General features: G+C 39.2%; 1 protein-coding gene and 1 long non-coding RNA gene across 14 annotated transcripts in view; one reads left to right on the forward strand and one right to left on the reverse strand.

Moving 5' to 3' along the window:
• SNCA (synuclein alpha) overlaps nt 1-19278 on the forward strand; it is a 129010-nt gene that overhangs the window by 98780 nt on the left and 10952 nt on the right. The gene's annotated exons all lie outside the window — the stretch shown is intronic.
• The window catches only part of LOC307186235, a 358643-nt gene continuing 352967 nt past the window's right edge, over nt 13603-19278 (reverse strand). For 5 of the 7 annotated variants that reach the window (XR_013828283.1, XR_013828284.1, XR_013828287.1 and 2 more), the window contains 3 exons: nt 18356-19148; nt 14772-17647; nt 13603-14345 (listed from right to left, as the gene is read on the reverse strand). This is a non-coding gene — a long non-coding RNA (uncharacterized lncRNA). The remainder of the gene's footprint in view (nt 14346-14771; nt 17648-18355; nt 19149-19278) is intronic. The other 2 variants (XR_013828285.1, XR_013828286.1) reach the window with 2 other exon arrangements.

Raw genomic sequence — 19278 nt, forward strand, 5'->3', positions numbered from 1 at the left:
CTATGAACCAACCCCTCTCTGCCTTGTACTGTGAAATTCTGCTCGCATTGAAATCATTAATAAGCCTCTTCATTTCTTTAGAATAGCAAACAAAAACCCTACTCATCTCAAATCCTGTTGCTCTCAAAATTAAATGTCCCAACAACTTTCCCTACTCATAGCCTCACAAAATTTTGTCTGCTGTCATGGCTTCCAGTGGTCTTGCTTATTTCTTTATCCCCTGAAATTTGACTTTTTCCTCCATCTTCTTCTGGACTATTCAACAAACTTAAACAAACATTTAATAAACATACATGCATCCCTCAAGCAAAAAATGCTTAATACTGAAAGTGCATGTAATATGGTTCTCTTCCTCATTTTCTTTTTTCATTGCTTGAAACTGCTAGCAATAGTACCAATCCATTAGTAAAAGGCCTGTTTCATTTAGCTACTGAAACATTGTTGCTAGCTGTTTTTCATATTCCATCTCTTACTTTGCCTTAGCTTTTTCCCTCTCTTTCCTGCCATGCCTCCTAACTCAGAAGGTTCTTCATGTGATGCCAGCTTGTCTTTCTTCAATTGCCTCTGTTTCTTAGTTTTGTGAGCCCTGACAACTTCCTCAAATACCTCTATGGAGTAAATATTCAAAACATATCTCTATGTTTCTGAAGTCTTAACTCTAGTATCACATTTTCAACATATATTTACAGAAGCACCTCAGACTCAACATAGCAAAAAATGACTTGGCCCTTAAAATCTACTTCCTCCTCTTTTACTGTATTGCTATAATAACAGTCCCCATTTTCCCAGTCAAACTCAAAACCTTGTTGTTTTTATCCCATGTCCCGTGTCATTTGCCCACATCCAAGCAGTGCTGAGAGAACAAGTATCTCACATTTCTGCACATTTTGCAAGCAAGGCACCAACTGCCTTGTGTTTGAGGCCATGTTTCAAGGATTTTTGTATAGTGAACAGCTTGGAGGAGAGAAATAGTTTCTCTCTCTAAAACAAAGGGTGGATGTGCTTACAGCCTTGGTTAGAGATAGTGTCTCTTTCTGGGGCAAAGGAAAGACATGTTAACTGGTGATTATAAAAGATTCCGGTTGCCTAAGCCATGGATTCTTCTTCTATAATGCAACCCACTGGCTGTGCAGGCATTTACCTGAACCTCTCTGTGGGAATTAGGGCTTGGGGAATCTGGTGAAGAAAATGATCATACTCTGGCTCCTGCTTTTATTATGAGGAATAAAGTCATTTGTCTCTGACCCAAGACTCTTGTGTCCTTGGCCAGCATCCCTAAAGCTGTGGCAGGCTAACTTGTTAGCTTGCAGGTAGGATAAAATCTGAGTTGTCACAGTCATAAATAACAGTTGCTAAATTCTGTCCATTCAGCTTCTACAGTAGCTCTCAACACCAATCCCTTTGCTCCATTTCCAATCCCATTCCTCTAGTCATCTCATTACCTCTTTCTGGATTACTGCTATGACTAATCCCCTACGTGACCCATCCATCTCTGCTTCCCTTCCTTCCAAACTGTTCTGTACATCGTTTGCAGAACATTCTTTTTCAAACAAAATATGTACCGTATAACTTTTCTGCGTGATACACAGAACAGTTCTTGAATGTTCAAACCTTTACTAAATGGCTATGAGGATACTCCTCTATCTCCATACCCTATTCTCCAGCCAGACAGATTCACTTCCCTGCCACTCTGTTTTGTCCATGATGTGTCCTCTCCCTGAAGTTCCCAGTCTAACAGGAATATTCAGACCCAGTTCAAATGATGTTTCCTCTAGCCAGAAGTCATCATACCCCATTCTGAACATTTTACTTTAACTTTCCTTATGCCCTTTTATCACATTTACTGCCTTGTGTTTTACTAACTTTTATGTATCTTTTTTTATTTATCTAGCATTTATATAGCATTGTACATTCTATGATTCTTGATATAAGTACTATATGTAATTATGTTTATTGGATTTATACTGCTAATTACTTTCTTTTGATTAGTTGAGGTTAATATTGGCAATATGATTGCATATTTGGTAATATAACACGAAACATAGAATCTCTATCTCTGAATTAGGCTGTAGAGAAACATTTTTCTGTATCACAGTTTTTAATCAAAATTTGGAGGTGCTCATGGATAAACAGTATGACAGAAATCCATCATTTTAAGGTCAGTTCTTAATACAGAACAACTTAATTCTAAATTTGCCTTCCAAAATCTTATAGCCCTTTAAACGCAAATATATTGCACATTTTTGGAAGCAAGTCACAGTGCTACCAGTGATTGTATTTATGACAGTATATCACAGTCCCTGACTTATGATGGTTCAACTTAGGATTTTTTGACTATATGATGGTGTGAAAGTGACATGCATTCAGTAGAAACCGTATTTTGAATTTTGATCTTTTCCAAGGCCAGCAATACGCAGTACGATACTCTCTCATGATGCTGGGCGGTGGCAGCTAGCACAGCTCTCAGTCAGCCATGCGATTAGGGGGGTAAACAACCAATATACAACCATTTTATAGCCGTACACCCATTCTGTTTTTCACTTTCATGACAGCGTTCCATACACTACATGAGATGTTTAATACCATATTATAAAATAGGCTTTGTGTTAGATTATTTTGCCCCACTGTAGGCTAATGTAATTGTTCTGAACACATTTAAGGTAGGCTAGGCTAAGTTGTGATGTTGGGTAGGTTAGTTGTATTAAATGCATTTTCAATATAGGAGGTTGTCAACTTACGTAGGGTTTATTGGGTTGTAACCCCGTTGTACGTCAAGGAGAATCTGTAGTAATGTTACAGTATTGGTATTTGCCACTTCTAAGATCTCAGTTCTCTATATTTTCCCTGTGCTTTATTTTTTATGGCGAGGTTCTAATTGACTGATCTAGCAGTCTAAGTTTCACAGGTACAGTACTGACCCTTTTGTGAGGTTGACCCAAGAGTCTACAAAGGAAAAGTCAGGGATTTTAATATATAACTTGTTCTGCTTCAATTATGAGAAGCTAGTTATTGCAAGGATAAGAGGTGTTTCTTTACCAACATTATAAATATCAAGAAAAGTATATTTATCTTCAAGTACTGGTTCTGTGAATATTTCTCACCCTTCATATGGTCTAAACATAACACTGCTTCTGCTTAAAAGTCTTCATTTAAACACAATTAGAACATTGTACTTGTAGCATTTGCACTGATAGTTCTGTAGCATTTGCCTCTTATCTAAAATCACAAGGATGTACTCAGGGTGTAACAGGCCCATCTATCATTTAGTACAAAAGTTTTCGGCTGTGCTTCTAGGCAGCTGAGAGAAAGGGAACAAAGAGGAGAGCCTGTGCACCAGTTTGAGCAAAGCAAAACACTGCAGTTCATTGAGGAGTCAAAGGTGGCTAGTCAGTTAAGGGAAAAGCAGTCATTCTTAAGAGTTTTTTGTTTCAGTCTTTTCCAAGAAAAGCATTAAAAAAATAATTAGCAAGAAGATGAAAGTCTAACAAAAACAATAGGTAATATGTATTGAGACAATATATGATGTGCATTTATTAGGGTATTTAGATAACAAAAATAAAGTACTTAAGACAGTTTAGCAGCCTAGTAGATGCTCAGTAAGTATCTGGTACTATGTGTGCTGTGGTCATTATAGGCTAATTTATGTTTATCACCTCATTTAGTACAACACTCTGAGAAATGTTTTATAATTACCATATTCCAGTTGAGACATCTAAATTGCTCAAAATCTCATGGATATCATCTGCCACTAGTTCAGTCTGCCACCAAATCCCATGTTCTTTAAAGCGTATTTTCTTCTGTGCTTCCAAACTACAAATAGTACATAAGTTGTTAGAGGAAAGGGACTATTGTACAAGGTGTTTGCAGTGATTGTGCAACCAGTTTCAGTTTCTCAGCAGAACTAGAATTAGGAATTATCCTCAGTATACAGTTTTCCAACACACACACTCATACAAACATTCACACACAAGCATGTACCCACCCCACCTACTCCTTGAGACCATTGAGACAGTTGCAGCATCTTAAATACAGAATATTCTGTGTGTTCTTTGTTTTTTCTCCCTCTGACGTAAAAATCAGGAGTTCTACTCAAAAAAAAAACAAAAAAAAACAAAAAAAACCCAAAGGGAGATATAAATGGGCCAAATTAAAGAAGCGAGAATGGTTGAAAAAAATAAATACAGAGGTCTATATTGATTTACTGAGAGTTCAATAATGTAATCTAGAAATAATGAATGCTTTAAAAGTAATTAAAAAACACAAATAAACATTTAGTGTTTAATTAAAGGTAGAAAAAAGACAATGTTAGACAAAGCAAAGGCTATTCATTTGTTGTGATAAGGAAATAATCTTTTATTCCTCTCCAAATTCTCTGTGGAATAATGCGGGGTCAATAATACATCATAACTAAGTGTAACACCTGCCCAGAGACTTACTGGATCATTACCTTTTTTAAAAAATATATATATTTATTTATTTTTGGCTGCATTGGGTCTTCACTGCTGCTCGCGGCCTTTCTCTAGTTGCAGTGAGCGGGGACTACTCTTCGTTGCGGTGCATGGTCTTCTCATTGCGGTGGCTTCTCTTGTTGTGGAGCACGGGCTCTAGGCACGCAGGCTTCAGTAGTTGTGGCACGCAGGCGCAGTAGTCGTGGCACATGGGCTTAGTTGCTCCGTGGCATGTGGGATCTTCCCGGACCAGCGCTTGAGCCTGTGTCCCCTGCATTGGCAGGGGGATTCTTAACCACTGCGCCACCAGGGAAGTCCCTGGATCATTACTTTTTATTATGAGAATGATAAATTCTATCGCTGGGGATTGGGAGAGATGACCATTTCCAGTGTAAAGCTAGGAAGAGTAGGCCTGTGCCCCAGGCAGAAGTTTCACTGACTGGTCCAAAGCAGTGAAGAAAGAAACTCAGGTGATGATGTTTCAAAGCACTGTGAAAACTGTAATTTCTGTGCCATATATTTAGGGGAAAAAATGAACAATTTATTTCTGACAATTTTTTCATTATATTCTGTAAGAACCACTCTAATGGAAAGGTCTAAACCTGAAAAATGTTATGCATTGAATTCATAATAAGCTATTTTACCCTGTAACAAAAAGTTAATCAGTTTAGTGTTTGCAGATTTAATAACCATGTGGTTAAAATGATATTCTGATTTTTGCTCTTGTAAATATACCACACACATATATATCAACAGTTCTTTCAGCCTCTAACTTTTTTCTGATAAAATGGTGACAAACATTTAAATAATAATAGAGATGGCTCAATATTTACTCATAACATATTTTACATTGCATATTGAGAGTATTAATTTTTTGAAACTGAATTTTATCTTCTGTAAGCAGCTCAACTTAATGTTTTAGTAAGAAGTTTTTGTCAAGAAATTCGATAAATAATATTGCATTGTAGCTAGGAGTTCGGGCTTTGGAGCTAGACGGACCTGTCTGTTCATTCATTGAAAAAGTAAATAACTGTAGTTGTTTGTTTGTTTTTTTTTAACATCTTTATTGGAGTATAATTGCTTTACAATGGTGTGTTAGTTTCTGCTTTAAAACAAAGTGAATCAGTTACACATATACACATGTTCCCGTATCTCCTCTCTCTTGCGTCTCCCTCCCTCCCACCCTCCCTGTCCCACCCCTCCAGGCGGTCACAACGCACCGAGCTGATCTCCCTGTGCTATGCGGCTGCTTCCCTCTAGCTATCTATGTTACATTCCATAGTGTATATATGTCCATGCCTCTCTCTCACTTTGTCACAGCTTACCTTTCCCCTCCCCATATCCTCAAGTCCATTCTCTAGTAGGTCTGTGTCTTTATTCCTGTCTTGCCCTAGGTTCTTCATGACCGTGTTTTTTATTTTCTTAGATTCCATATATATGTGTTAGCATACGGTATTAGTCTTTCTCTTTCTGACTTACTTCACTCTGTATGACAGACTGTAGGTCCATCCACCTCACTACAAATAACTCAATTTCGTTTCTTTTATGGCTGAGTAATATTCCATTGTGTATATGTGCCATATCTTCTTTATCCATTCATCTGCTGATGGACACTTAGGTTGCTTCCATGCCCTGGCTATTGTAAATAGAGCTGCAATGAACATTTTGGTACATGACTCTTTTTGAATTATGGCTTTCTCAGGGTATATGCCCAGTAGTGGGATGGCTGGGTCGTATGGTACTTCTATTTTTAGTTTTTTAAGGAACTTCCATACTGTTCTCCATAGTGGCTGTATCAGTTTACATTCCCACCAACAATGCAAGAGGGTTCCCTTTTCTCCACACCCTCTCCAGCATTTATTGTTTGTAGATTTTTTGATGATGGCCATTCTGAAAGGTGTGAGATGATATCTCATTGTAGTTTTGATTTGCATTTCTCTAATCATTAATGATGTTGAGCATGCTTTCATGTGTCTGTAGGCAATCTATGTATCTTCTTTAGAGAAATGTCTATTTAGGTCTTCTGCCCATTTTTGGATTGGGTTGTTTTTTTTGATACTGAGCTGCATGGGCTGCTTGTAAATTTTGGAGATTAATCCTTTGTAAGTTGCTTCATTTGCAAATATTTCCTCCCATTTTGAGGGTTGTCTTTTCATCTTGTTTATGGTTTCCTTTGCTGTGCAAAAGCTTTTAAGTTTCATTAGGTCCTATTTGTTTATTTTTGTTTTTATTTCCATTTCTCTAGGAGGTGGGTCAAAAAGGATCTTGCTGTGACTTATGTCATACAGTGTTCTGCCAATGTTTTCCTCTATGAGTTTGATAGTGTCTGGCCTTACATTTAGGTCTTTAATCCATTTTGAGTTTATTTTTGTATATGGTGTTAGGGAGTGTTCTAATTTCATACTTCTAAATGTACCTGTCCAGTTTTCCCAGCACCACTTACTGAAGAGGCTGTCTTTTCTCCACTGTATGTTCTTGCCTCCTTTATCAAAGATAAGGTGACCATATGTACATGGGTTTATCTCTGGGCTTTCTGTCCTGTTCCATTGATCTATATTTCTGTTTTTGTGCCCATACCATAATGTCTTGCATTACTGTACCTTTGAAATATAGTCTGAAGTCAGGAAGCTTGATTCCTTCAGCTCCGTTTTTCTTTCTCAAGATTGCTTTGGCTATTCGGGGTCTTTTGCATTTCTATACAAATTGTGAAATTTTTTGTTCTAGTTCTGTGAAAAATGCCATTGGTAGTTTGATTGGGATTGCATTGAATCTGTAGATTGCTTTGGGTAGTAGAGTCATTTTCACAATGTTGATTCTTCCAGTCCAAGAACATGGTATATCTCTCCATCTATTTGTATCATCTTTAATTTCTTTCATCAGTGTCTTATAGTTTTCTGCATACAGGTCTTTTGTCTCCTTAGGTAGGTTAATTCCTAGATATTTTATTCTTTTTGTTGCAATGGTAAATGGGAGTGTTTTCTTAATTTCACTTTCAGATTTTACATCATTAGTGTATAGGAATGTTAGAGATTTCTGTGCATTAATTTTGTATCCTGTTATTTTATCAAATTCATTGATTAGCTCTACTAGTTTTCTGGTAGCATCCTTAGGATTCTCTATGTATAGCATCATGTCATCTGAAAACAGTGACAACTTTCTTCTTTTCCGATTTGGATTCCTTTTCTTTCTTTTTCTTCTCTGATTGCTGTGGCTAAAACTTCCAAAACTATGTTGAATAAGAGTGGGGAGAGTGCACATCCTTGTCTTGTTCCTGATCTTAGTGGTAATGGTTTCAGTTTTTCACCATTGAGAACGATGTTGGCTGTGGGTTTGTCATATATGGCCTTTATTATGTTGAGGAACGTTCCCTCTATGCCTGCTTTCTGGAGGGGTTTAATCATAAATGGGTGTTGAATTTTGTCAAAAGCTTTTACTGCATTTATTGAGATGATCATATGGTTTATCTCCTTCAATTTGTTAATATGGTGTATCACACTGATTGATTTGTGTATATTGAAGAATCTTTGCATTCCTGGGATAAACCCCACTTGATCATGGTGTATGATCCTTTTAATGTGCTGTTGGATTCTGTTTCCTAGTATTTTGTTGAGGATTTGTGCATCTATGTTCATCAGTGATACTGGCCTGTAGTTTTCTTTCTTCGTGACATCTTTGTCTGGTTTTGGTATCTGAGTGATGGTGGCCTCGTAGAATGAGTTTGGGAGTGTTCCTCCCTCTGCTATATTTTGGAAGAGTTTGAGAAGGATAGGTGTTAGCTCCTCTTTAACTGTTTAATAGAATTCGCCTGTGAAGCCATCTGGTCCTGGGGTTTTTTTTGGTTGGAAGATTTTTAATCACAGTTTCAGTTTCAGTGCTTGTGATTGGTCTGTTCATGTTTTCTATTTCTTCCTGGTTCAGTCTTGGCAGGTTGTGCATTTCTAAGAATTTGTCCATTTTTTTCCAGGTTGTCCATTTTATTGGCATAGAGTTGTTTCTAGTAATCTCTCATGATCCTTTGTATTTCTGTGGTGTCAGTGGTTACTTCTTCTTTTTCATTTCTAATTCTATTGATTTGAGTCTTCTCCCTTTGTGTCTTGATGAGTCTGGCTAATGGTTTATTCATTTTGTTTATCTTCTCAAAGAACCAGCTTTTAGTTTTATTGAACTTTGCTATCATTTCCTTCATTTTTTTCATTTATTTCTGATCTGATCTTTATGATTTCTTTCCTTCTTCTAACTTTGGGGTTTTTTTGTTCTTCTTTCTCTGTTTGCTTTAGGTGTAAGGTTAGGTTGTATATTTGAGACATTTCTTGTTTCTTAAGGTAGGATTGTATTGATATAAACTTCCCTCTTGGAACTGCTTTTACTGCATCCCATAGGTTTTGGGTCATATGTTTTCATTGTCATCTGTTTCTAGGTATTTTTTGATTTCCTATTTGATTTCTTCAGTGATCTCTTGGTTATTAAGTAATGTGTTGTTTAGCCTCCATGTGTTTGTATTTCTTACAGACATTTTCCTGTAATTGATATCTAGTCTCATACTGTTGTGGTTGGAAAAGATACTTGATACGATTTCAATTTTCTTAAAATTTACCAAGGCTTTATTTGTTACCCAGGGTATGATCTATCCTGGAGAATGTTGCATGAGCACTTGAGAAGAAAGTGTATTCTGTTGTTTTTGGATGGAATGTGGATGGAATGTCCTATAAATATCAATTAAGTCTATCTTGTTTCATGTATCATTTAAAGCTTGTGTTTCCTTATCTATTTTCATTTTGGATGATCTGTCCATTGGTGAGGGTGGGGTGTTAAAGTCCCCTACTATGATTGTGTTACTGTCAAGTTCCCCTTTTATGGCTGTTACTATTTGCCTTATGTACTGAGGTGCTCCTATGTTGGGTGCATAAATATTTACAATTGTTATATCTTCTTCTTGGATCGATCCCTTGATCATTATGTAGTGTCCTTCTTTGTCTCAATAGTCTTTATTTTAAAGTCTATTTTGTCTCACATGAGAATAGCTACTCCAGCTTTCTTTTGATTTCCATTTGCATGGAATATCTTTTTCCATCCCCTCACTTTCAGTCTGTATGTGTCCCTAGGTCTGAAGTGGGTCTCTTGTAGACAGTATATATACGGGTCTTGTTTTTGTATCCATTCAGCCAGTCTGTGTCTTTTGGTTGGAGCATTTAATCCATTTACATTTAAGGTAATTATCAATATGTATGTTCCTATTCCCATTTTCTTAATTGTTCTGGGTTTGTTATTGTAGGTCTTTTCCTTCTCTTGTGTTTCCTGCCTAGAGAAGTTCCTTTAGCATTTGTTGTAAAGCTGGTTTGGTGGTGCTGAATTCTCTTAGCCTTGCTTGTCTGCAAAGTTTTAAATTTCTCCACCAAATCTGAATGAGATACTTGCTGGGTAGGGTAATGTTGGTTGTAGGTTTTTCTTCTTCATCACTTTGAATATGTCCTGCCACTCGCTGCTGGCTTGCAGAGTTTCTGCTGAGAGATCAGCAGTTCACCTTATGGGGATTCCCTTGTGTGTTTTTATTGTTTTTCCTTTGCTGCTTTTAGTATTTTTTCTTTGTAATTAATTTTTGATAGTTTGATTAATATGTGTCTTGGCATGTTTCTCCTTGGATTTATCCTGTATGGGACTCTCTGTGCTTCCTGAACTTGATTAACTGTTTCCTTTCCCATATTAGGGAAGTTTTCAACTATAATCTCTTCAAATATTTTCTCAGTCCCTTTCCTTTTCTCTTCTTCTTCTGGGACCCCTATAATTCGAATGTCGGTGCATTTAATGTTGTCCAAGAAGTCTGTGAGACTGTCCTGAAATCTTTTCATTCTTTTTTTATTGTGCTCTGCAGTAGTTATTTCCACTATTTTATCTTCTGGGTCACTTATCCTTTCTTCTGCCTCAGTTATTCTGCTATTGATCCCATCTAGAGAATTTTTAATTTCATTTATTGTGTTGTTCATCACTGTTTGTTTCCTCTTTAGTTCTTCTAGGTCCTTGTTAAACATTTCTTGTTATTTTCTCTATTCTATTTCCAAGATTTTGGATCAATTATTCTGAATTATTTTTCAGTTATTCTGAATTCAATTATTCAATTATTCTGAATTCTTTTTCAGGTAGACTGCCTGTTTCCTCTTCATTTGTTTGGTCTGGTGGGTTTTTTTTTTTACCTTGCTCCTTCATCTGCTGTGTGTTTTTCTGTCTTCTCATTTTGCTTAACTTACTGTGTTTGGGGTGTCCTGTTCACAGGCTGCAGGTTCGTAGTTCCCATTGTTTTTGGTGTCTGTCCCCAGTGGCTAAGGTTGGTTCAGTGGGTTGTGTAGGCTTCCTGGTGGAGGGGACTAGTGCCTGTGTTCTGGTGGATGAGGCTGGATCTTGTCTTTCTGGTGGGCAGGTCCACGTCTGGTGGTGTGTTTTGGGGTGTCTGCGGCCTTATTATGATTTTAGGCAGCCTCTCTGCTAATGGAGGGCGCTGTGTTCTTGTCTTGCTAGTTGTTTGGCATAGGGTGTCCAGCCCTGTAGGTTGCTGGCTGTTGAGTGAAGTTGATTCTTGGCATTGAGATGGGGATCTCTGGGAGATTTTTGCTGTTTGATATTACGTGGAGCTGCGAGGTCTCTTGTGGACCAGTGTCCTGAAGTTGGCTCTCCCACCTCAGAGGCACAGCACTGACTCCTGGCTGGAGCATCAAGAGCCTTTCATCCACACGGCTCAGAATAAAAGGGAGAAAAAATAGAAAGAAAGAAGGAGGATAAAATAAAATGAAATAAAATAAAGTTATTAAAATAAAAAATAATTATTAAGAAAACAATTTTTATAGTAAAAAAAAAAAGATAAAACAAAATGGACGGACAGAACCCTAGGACAAATGGTAAAAGCAAAGCTATTCAGACAAAATCACACAGAGAAGCAACACATACATACACAAAAAGAGAAAAAGGGGAAAAAAATATATATATCTTTGCTCCCAAAGTCCACCTCCTCAATTTGGGATGATTCGTTGTCTATTCAGGTATTCCACACATGCCGGGTACATCAAGTTGATTGTGGGGATTTAATCTGCTTCTCCTGAGGCTGCTGGGAGAGATTTCCCTTTCTCTTCTTTGTTTGCACAGCTCCTGGGGCTCAGCTTTGGATTTGGCCCTGCCTCTGCGTGTAGGTCGTGGGAGGGCGTCTATTCTTTGCTCAGACAGGACGGGGTTAAAGGAGCCGCTGATTCGGGGGCTCTGGCTCACTCAGGCCGCAGGGAGGTAGGGATACGGATGCGGGGCGAGCCTGCGGCGGCAGAGGCCGGCGTGACGTTGCACGAGCCTGAGGCGCACCGTGTGTTCTCCCGTAGAAGTTGTCCCTGGATCACGGGACCCTGGCAGTGGCGGGCGGCACAGGCTCCCAGGAAGGGAAGTGTGGAGAGTGACCTGTGCTCACACACAGGCTTCTAAGGCTGCAGCAGCGGCCTTAGCATCTCATGCCCGTCTCTGGGGTCCGCGCTGGGATCCAACCAAAGCCCGAGCCTCAGCTCCCAGCCCCGCCCGCCCCAGTGGGTGAGCAGACAAGCCTCTCGGGCTGGTGAGTGCCAGTTACCGATCCTCTTTGTGGGCATCTCTCCGCTTTGCCCTCTGCACCCGTTGCTGTGCTCTCCTCTGCGGCGCCGAAGCTTTCCGCCTCTGCCACCCGCCGTCTCTGCCCACGAAGGGGCTTCCTAGCATGTGGAAACCTTTCCTCCTTCACAGCTCCCTCCCACTGGTGCAGGCCCCATCCCTATTCTTTTGTCTCTGTTTTTTCTTTTGCCCTACCCAGGTACGTGGGGAGTTTCTTGCCTTTTGGGAGGTCTGAGGTCTTCTGCCAGCATTCAGTAGGTGTTCTGTAGGAGTTGTTCCACGTGTAGATGTATTTCTGGTGTATCTGTGGGGAGGAAGGTGATCTCCGCGTCTTACTCTTCCGCCATCTTGGAGCTCCTCCTCTAGTTGGTTTTTAAAATGAAATAATGCATTTGAAACTCTTGGAACAGTACAAATACAGAGTACACACTAAATAAACCTTACCTATTATTGTTATTCCATGTAAGAGTAAGATGGAAAATTAAGCACTTAACAATACTTCATTTGAATGATCTTCTGAGGATATACTCAGCCCATGATATTTCTTGATAGTCTTCTAAGTAAATGTCCGTTTTATCTCAGATTTGTTGAGACAAGGATAGAGGAAAGCTTTTCTAAGTAACCAAAAGAAACAACCACAACTAATGTGAAAAGAACTTAATGGTAGAAATGATAGGGTAGAGTAACTGCAACACCTATTGAAATTGACTACTGTGGTCTGTGGGGCATTGTTCCCTCTGCATCCCATCTTAGATGCTAAACAAAGATATTCCAACTTGAAGGCTGAGATCCTCTTGAAGAGTTTTCCTTCCAGATCTTGAAAGCCCTTCACACTGGACTGGCATCTGTTCCCAGTAGCATGGAGACTCCTGGAACCTCAGGTTACCACCTGTGCATGACCGTACTGTGTTCCTGCTCTGCCTTTCTTACAGCTTTTCCTAATCTTTGCTCTCTTAGATGAAGAAGGCAGATCTTTACTCATTCTTGAAGCTTCTTTTTCTGCGTTTCACATGCACCAATCTTGAAGCTCTTGCCTTCTCTCTCTGCTTCAGAGCCCTATGGGTCCTATCCACCTTTTCCTGTATGAGCAGTTTGTTTTGCCTGAAGTATTTTCTCCCAGTCAGGTATTAAGACCAGTTTCCCACTTGTTTTTGAAAGCAGACACTGAAGGCTGGTTCACTATGCTCTTCACAGGAATTTCCTCCTTCCCAGGAGCCTTTCAGCTTTCCCTAGGTTCACTAAGATATGAAAGCAGACTCTCTATCTCTCTCTTTGTCAAAACCTGCACTCCCCACTGATTCCTCCCCCAGTTGCTAGTTTTAAAGACTTGCCTCCAAATATCAATGCATTTGCAAAGATGAAAGAACTGTCAACAGAAGAGTAGCTCTTCCTCAGGCTGACCCACTTTCACTTTGATGATATCTTATTCAAGCACTAGCCAAGGGGCTGATCTTCAAGAATTCTATCCATGCAAACTTAAATAATCAGCAAATATAAATATATATTTAGACATATATAATATTATTTTATTAATGGAGGATTAATCTTTGAACACGGAAACTGAAAATACTTTATTCCCAGACTTCCTACTGTGTATTAGTATTTGCAAGTAGGTCTGTATCCAAGTAACATAAGAAAAGGTTTTTCTGCTCTGCTGTGAAGTCTTATTAAGTGAGTCAGCTAATTATATGCCACTTTCATAAATATGGCAGTCACTGAGCTACTTGTTATGCTTACCAAGGGTGAAGATTTAAGCTAGAATACTATTTCTTTGCTGTATAATGAAAATTTCTTCTAAAAAATGATTTCACACTGATTCCTGATTTATAGACCAATTAATAGACTAGTTATTTTATAATTTATGGCTGAATGTGTTTAAAACTAGATTTAAGGATACTGATAAAGAATATCCAAAAATAATGCTAAAATAGATTTAATGTATTAGCTTTACTCTCTCCCCCAATCCCAAACCTTTTATTAAAAACAGTCAAACTTGGGCTTCCCTGGTGGCGCAGTGGTTGAGAGTCCGCCTGCCGATGCAGGGGACGCGGGTTCGTGCCCCGGTCCGGGAGGATCCCACATGCCGCGGAGCGGCTGGGCCCGTGAGCCATGGCCGCTGAGCCTGCACGTCCGGAGCCTGCGCTCCGCAACGGGAGAGGCCACAGCAGTGAGAGGCCCGCGTACCGCAAAAAAAAAAAAAAAAACAGTCAAACTTTTTCTCATTTCATCTGTTCACTTTATCTTCCTCTCTCTCCCTCTTCCTTTCTGAAGGGATTGCCAAGACTAAAGAAAGAGTTAGAAGAGCAAAAGGCAAGAAAATGAGTAATATGCTAACAGATTATCCAAAGTAGAGCATGAATAGCTTCTAAATACGTATTTCTATATAAGACTGGTTTCTCTAAAAGTATCATTTAATTAAAATGGGATTGTATTTTTAAATTACTTTTTAATTTATTATTTTCTTAATTGAAGCATAGTTAATTTACTATGTTGTGTTAATCTCTGCTGTACAGCAAAGTGACTCAGTTATATACATATATACATTCTGTTTTATATTCTTTTCCATTATGGTTTATCCCAGGATATTGAATATAATTCCCTGTGCTATACAATAGGACCTTGTTTTGTATCCATTCTATATGAAATACTTTGCATCTACTAACCCCAATCTCCCAGTCCATCCCTCCCCCACCCTGCCTTGGCACTTACAAGTCTGTTCTCTGTGTCTGTGAATCTGTTTCTGTTTTGTAGATAGGTTCATTTGTGCCATATTTTAGATTCCACATATCAGTGATATCATGTGGTATTTGTCTTTCTTTTTCTGACTTACGTCACTTAGTATGATAATCTCTGGTTGCATCCATGTTGCTGCAAATGGCATTATTTCATTCTTTTTTTATGGCTGAGCAGTATTCCATTGTATATAAGTACCGCATCTTCTTTATCCATTCATCTGTCGATGGACATTTTGGTTGGTTTCATGTCCTGGCTATTGTAAATAGTGCTGCTATGAACATAGATAGGGGTGCATGTATCTTTTTCAGTTATAGTTTTGTCTGGATATATACCCAGGAGTGGGATTGCTGGATCATATGGTCATTCTATTTTTAGTTTTCTGAGGAACCTCCATACTGTTTTCCATAGTGGCTGTACCAACTTACATTCCCAGCAACAGTGTAGGAGGGTTCCCTTTTCTGCACATCCTCTCCAGCATTTATTATTTGTATACTTTTTGATGATGGCCATTCTGACTAGTGTGAGGTGATACCTCACTGTAGTTTTGATTTGCATTTCTCTACTAACTGGCTCCGTTGAGCATCTTTTCATGTGCCTATTGGCCATATGTATGTCTTCTTTGGAGAAATGTCTATTTAGGCCTGCTGCCCATTTTTCGACTGGGTTGTTTGGTTTTTTGGGTTTTTTTTGATATTGAGCTGCATGAGCTGTTTGTATATTTTGGAGATTAATCCCTTGTCAGTCGCTTCATTTGCAAATATTTTCTCCCATTCTGTGGTTGATCTTTTCGTTTTGTTTATGCTGTGCAAAAGCTTTTAAGTTTAATTAGGTCCCATTTGTTCATTTTTGTTTTTATTTTCATTACTGTAGGAGGTGGATTCAAAAAGATATTGCTGTGATTTATGTCAAAGAGTGTTCTGCGTATGTTTTCCTCTATGAGTTTTATACTATCCGGTCTTATATTTCAGTCTTTAGTCCATTTTGAGTTTATTTTTGTGTATGGTGTTAGAGAATGTTCTAATTTCATTCTTTTACATATTGCTGTTCAGTTTTCCCAGCACCACTTATTGAAGAGACTGTCTTCTCCATTGTATATTCTTGCCTCCTTTGTTGTAGATTAATTGACCATAGGTGCATGGGTTTATTTCTGGGCTTTCTGTCCTGTTCCATTGATGTATATTTCTGTTTTCATGCCAGCACCATATGGCAGTGATTTCCACCAATCTCTTCCAGCTCACTTGTTTGTTCTTCTGCCTCATTTATTCTGCTATTGATATCTTCTAGTGTATTTTTCATTTCATTTCAGTTATCATATTGTTCATCTCTGTTTGTTCTTTAAATCTTCTAGCTCTTTGTCAACACATTTTTGACCGGAGATGTGTTACAGCCACAGGCATTAGTTTCTGTAAAAATCCCCCAGTCAATAATGTGTTAAACATTTCCTGTATTTTCTTGGTCTGTGACTCCATTCTTTTTCCAAGATCTTGGATCATCTTCACTATGACTACTCTGAAGTCTTTTTCAGGTAGATTGCCTATCTCCACTTCACTTAGTTTTAACTTGGTCCTTTGTCTGGAGCATATTTCTCTACCATCTCATTTTGTCTACCTTTCTGTGTTTGTGGTCTCCATTCTCTAGGCTGCAGGATCATAGTTCCTCTTGCTTCTGGTGCCTGCTCCCTGGTGGGTGGAATTGGGTCTTGCCCCTCAGGTGGGCAGGGCTGGGTCAAGTGGTGTGTTGGAAGTGGCTGTGGCTCAGGATGACTTTAGGCAGCCTGTGTGCTGATGGGTGGGGCTGTGTTCCCACCCTATCAGTTGTTTGGCCTATGGTGTCCCAGCAGTGGAGCCTGCAGACTGTTGAGTGGGGCTGGGTCTCAGTGCCAAAATGGTGACCTCCAGGAGAGATCACGCCAATGATCATTCTCTGGGGCCTCCACCACCAGTGTCCCTGCACCCACAGTGAGCCACAGTTGACCCCCATCTCCCCAGGAGAGTATCCAGGACTCGCAGGTAGGCCTGGCCCAGGCTCCTATGAAGTCACTGCTTTGCCCTGGGTCCCAGTGCACGTGAAACCTTGTGTGCACCCTCCAAGAGTGGAGTCTCTGTTTCCCCCAGTTCTGTGGAGCTCCTGCACTCAAGCCATTCTGGCCTTCAAAGCAAAATGCTCTGGGGGCTCCTCCTCCCGATTCCAGACCCTCAGAATGGGGAGCCTGACGTGGGGCTGAGAACCTTCACTCCAGTGGGAGAACCTCTGTGATATAGTTATTTTCCAGTTTGTGGGTCACCCAACTGGCAGGTATGAGATTTGATTATATCACGAAAGTGCTCCTCCTACCATCTTGTTGTGGCTTCTTCTTTATCTTTCGATGTAGACTATCTTTTTTGGTAGTTTCCAGTCTTTTTTGTTGATGGTTGGTTGTTGAGCAGTTAGTTGTGATTTTGCTGTTTTTGTGAGAGGGGGTGAGCTCAAGTTCTTCTAGTCCACGTCTTGTCTCCTCCCCTCCCTGTCTAAATGGTTTTAGGCAGTTAAGGGCAGGGGCAGAAAGCTCTTCTGAGTCTGCTGGGCCTTAATTGCTTTCAGCTTAAAATAATCTACCTGCCAAAGTAGCACATTTTGGGGTGGCACATTCTGCTCCTCGTCAGTCCCACCTTTAAAACTTCTCCAAGAAGGTTCACAGTCCAGAAGCTGAGCTGGTAGATTGCTCCTCTCACTGAACCAGTGTCTTGAGTCCTGAGAATAGGTCAATTCCGTTAAAGAGTTGTCTCATTTCAGAAGGCAGTGATGCAATTGGGCTCCCACAGTTAGGCCTATATTGTGCAAGCAATTAGATATTCAATAAAAAAGCATTTCTGTGGAAACAAAAGAAAAACAAAGGTTAATGTTTGGAGCAGACTGTAAACCCAGTTTGAGTCCTAAGGGCAGCCAGTTAAGAAGATTTCTAGCTGTCAGGGCCAAAACATCTTTTGCAGTTTGAATATTTCTGATGGCATTGGGTGTTCAGGTAAACTTTCTGAGGGGCCCACACAGCAACAGGCATAAAGACTATACATGAGCTGCTGTGATGATTTCTGGGAAGTTTATATCAAGTTGTTCACATTTAGTTTGCAGAGATTCAGGAAGAGAGCAGTTTTTGTTCATAGTGATTCCAAGTCAAGAAGTGGGTAAAAGTTGGAACTATTAGCTTGGTGAGTTTTAGCCAAATATTGAAGGAAACTAGAAGAATTCAGGATCCAGTCCAGTTTACAGGTAGAAAACAAAACCTCAAAGACAATTAACAGCACTAGAATATGATATCCACAAAGGTATATTACTGAGACATGATGTTTCTCTCTACAGTTAGCTTCATTTCTACCAAAGATAACCATGGTAAGACTAAAGTCTCTGCAAATTAAGTCTAGTTTCAACAAACTTGGCCTTATTATTTACATAAGTGCAACAAGAATAGTGGCTGACCATATAGGCTCTTTTAAATCTGCTTTGTTGGAACCTTTCATAAGGAATCTCAGATTTAACTTTTAAATGCCTCTGGAGGCTAGGCAGCCAAGCCAGGGACTTACCATCAGACTTTGCCTGCAGTACCGATACATTCGGGGTAATTCTTCTCCTCTGGAGGTCCCCAAGATATCTTGAGGTTCCTGCACCTGCCAGGAAGTGACTTTCCTTACTCATCTGATACGGCTTCCAGGAACCCTGTAAGGAAAGTACGAGGCTGGTTTTTCAAGGGGCATCATTGGCTCCATAAAGTCAACCTTAGTTCCTTAAACCTGTCTGGTCATATCTGACGCTGTGCACATTCTCAAATATGACATTCCAGTCAAAGCCTTGGTGTATAACCAATGTTTCCAATTGTGTCATGTTATGAGGACAGATTCCTATTGAACTTATGCCAATAATTGTAATGCCATGAAAATAAGAGTACTCACTAAGAATCTCCAAATTCTGAAGGGATCAGATAGTGAGAAAGAGTAATTGTTGTATCTTCGTTCACAAAGGTATATTTACCAACTTGCTAATAGCTTAAGAGAGAAAGAAAAAGGTTTCCTTAAATCTAGAAAAACAAAACCAAGGAACCAAGAATATTTCAAACAAAAAGTCATAAAAGTTGTTCTCATCCTCATCAGTCATTCACTCCCCTGTAATTAATTCTTACTGATATTGATCTTCTGTTAGCAGTTTTATGAAGCCGTCAGTTTCTCCATTAGATTAATGCAAATTCTTACCCAGTTTAGTGGTATGATCAGAAAGTTATCAAAAACCTGTACTTGTTAGATTCCTTTCCAGGAGTTTCTTGAAGGTGAAGCACTTTTGCAAGAAACCTTTTCCAGAGCATCAGAGTAAAAGAGTAACTGTCTGTAAATGACAAAAGAAAAGTTACAGTTAAAGATTTGATGAGAGTTCATTATAATGCAGTTAATAAGGAAATTTGATTATTTTTGTGACATACATCATCTTTTTTTTTTTTTTTTTTTGTGGTATGCGG

The sequence above is a fragment of the Stenella coeruleoalba genome, assembly GCF_951394435.1.
Source record: "Stenella coeruleoalba genome assembly, chromosome: 4".
NCBI classification, from domain to species: domain Eukaryota; kingdom Metazoa; phylum Chordata; class Mammalia; order Artiodactyla; family Delphinidae; genus Stenella; species Stenella coeruleoalba.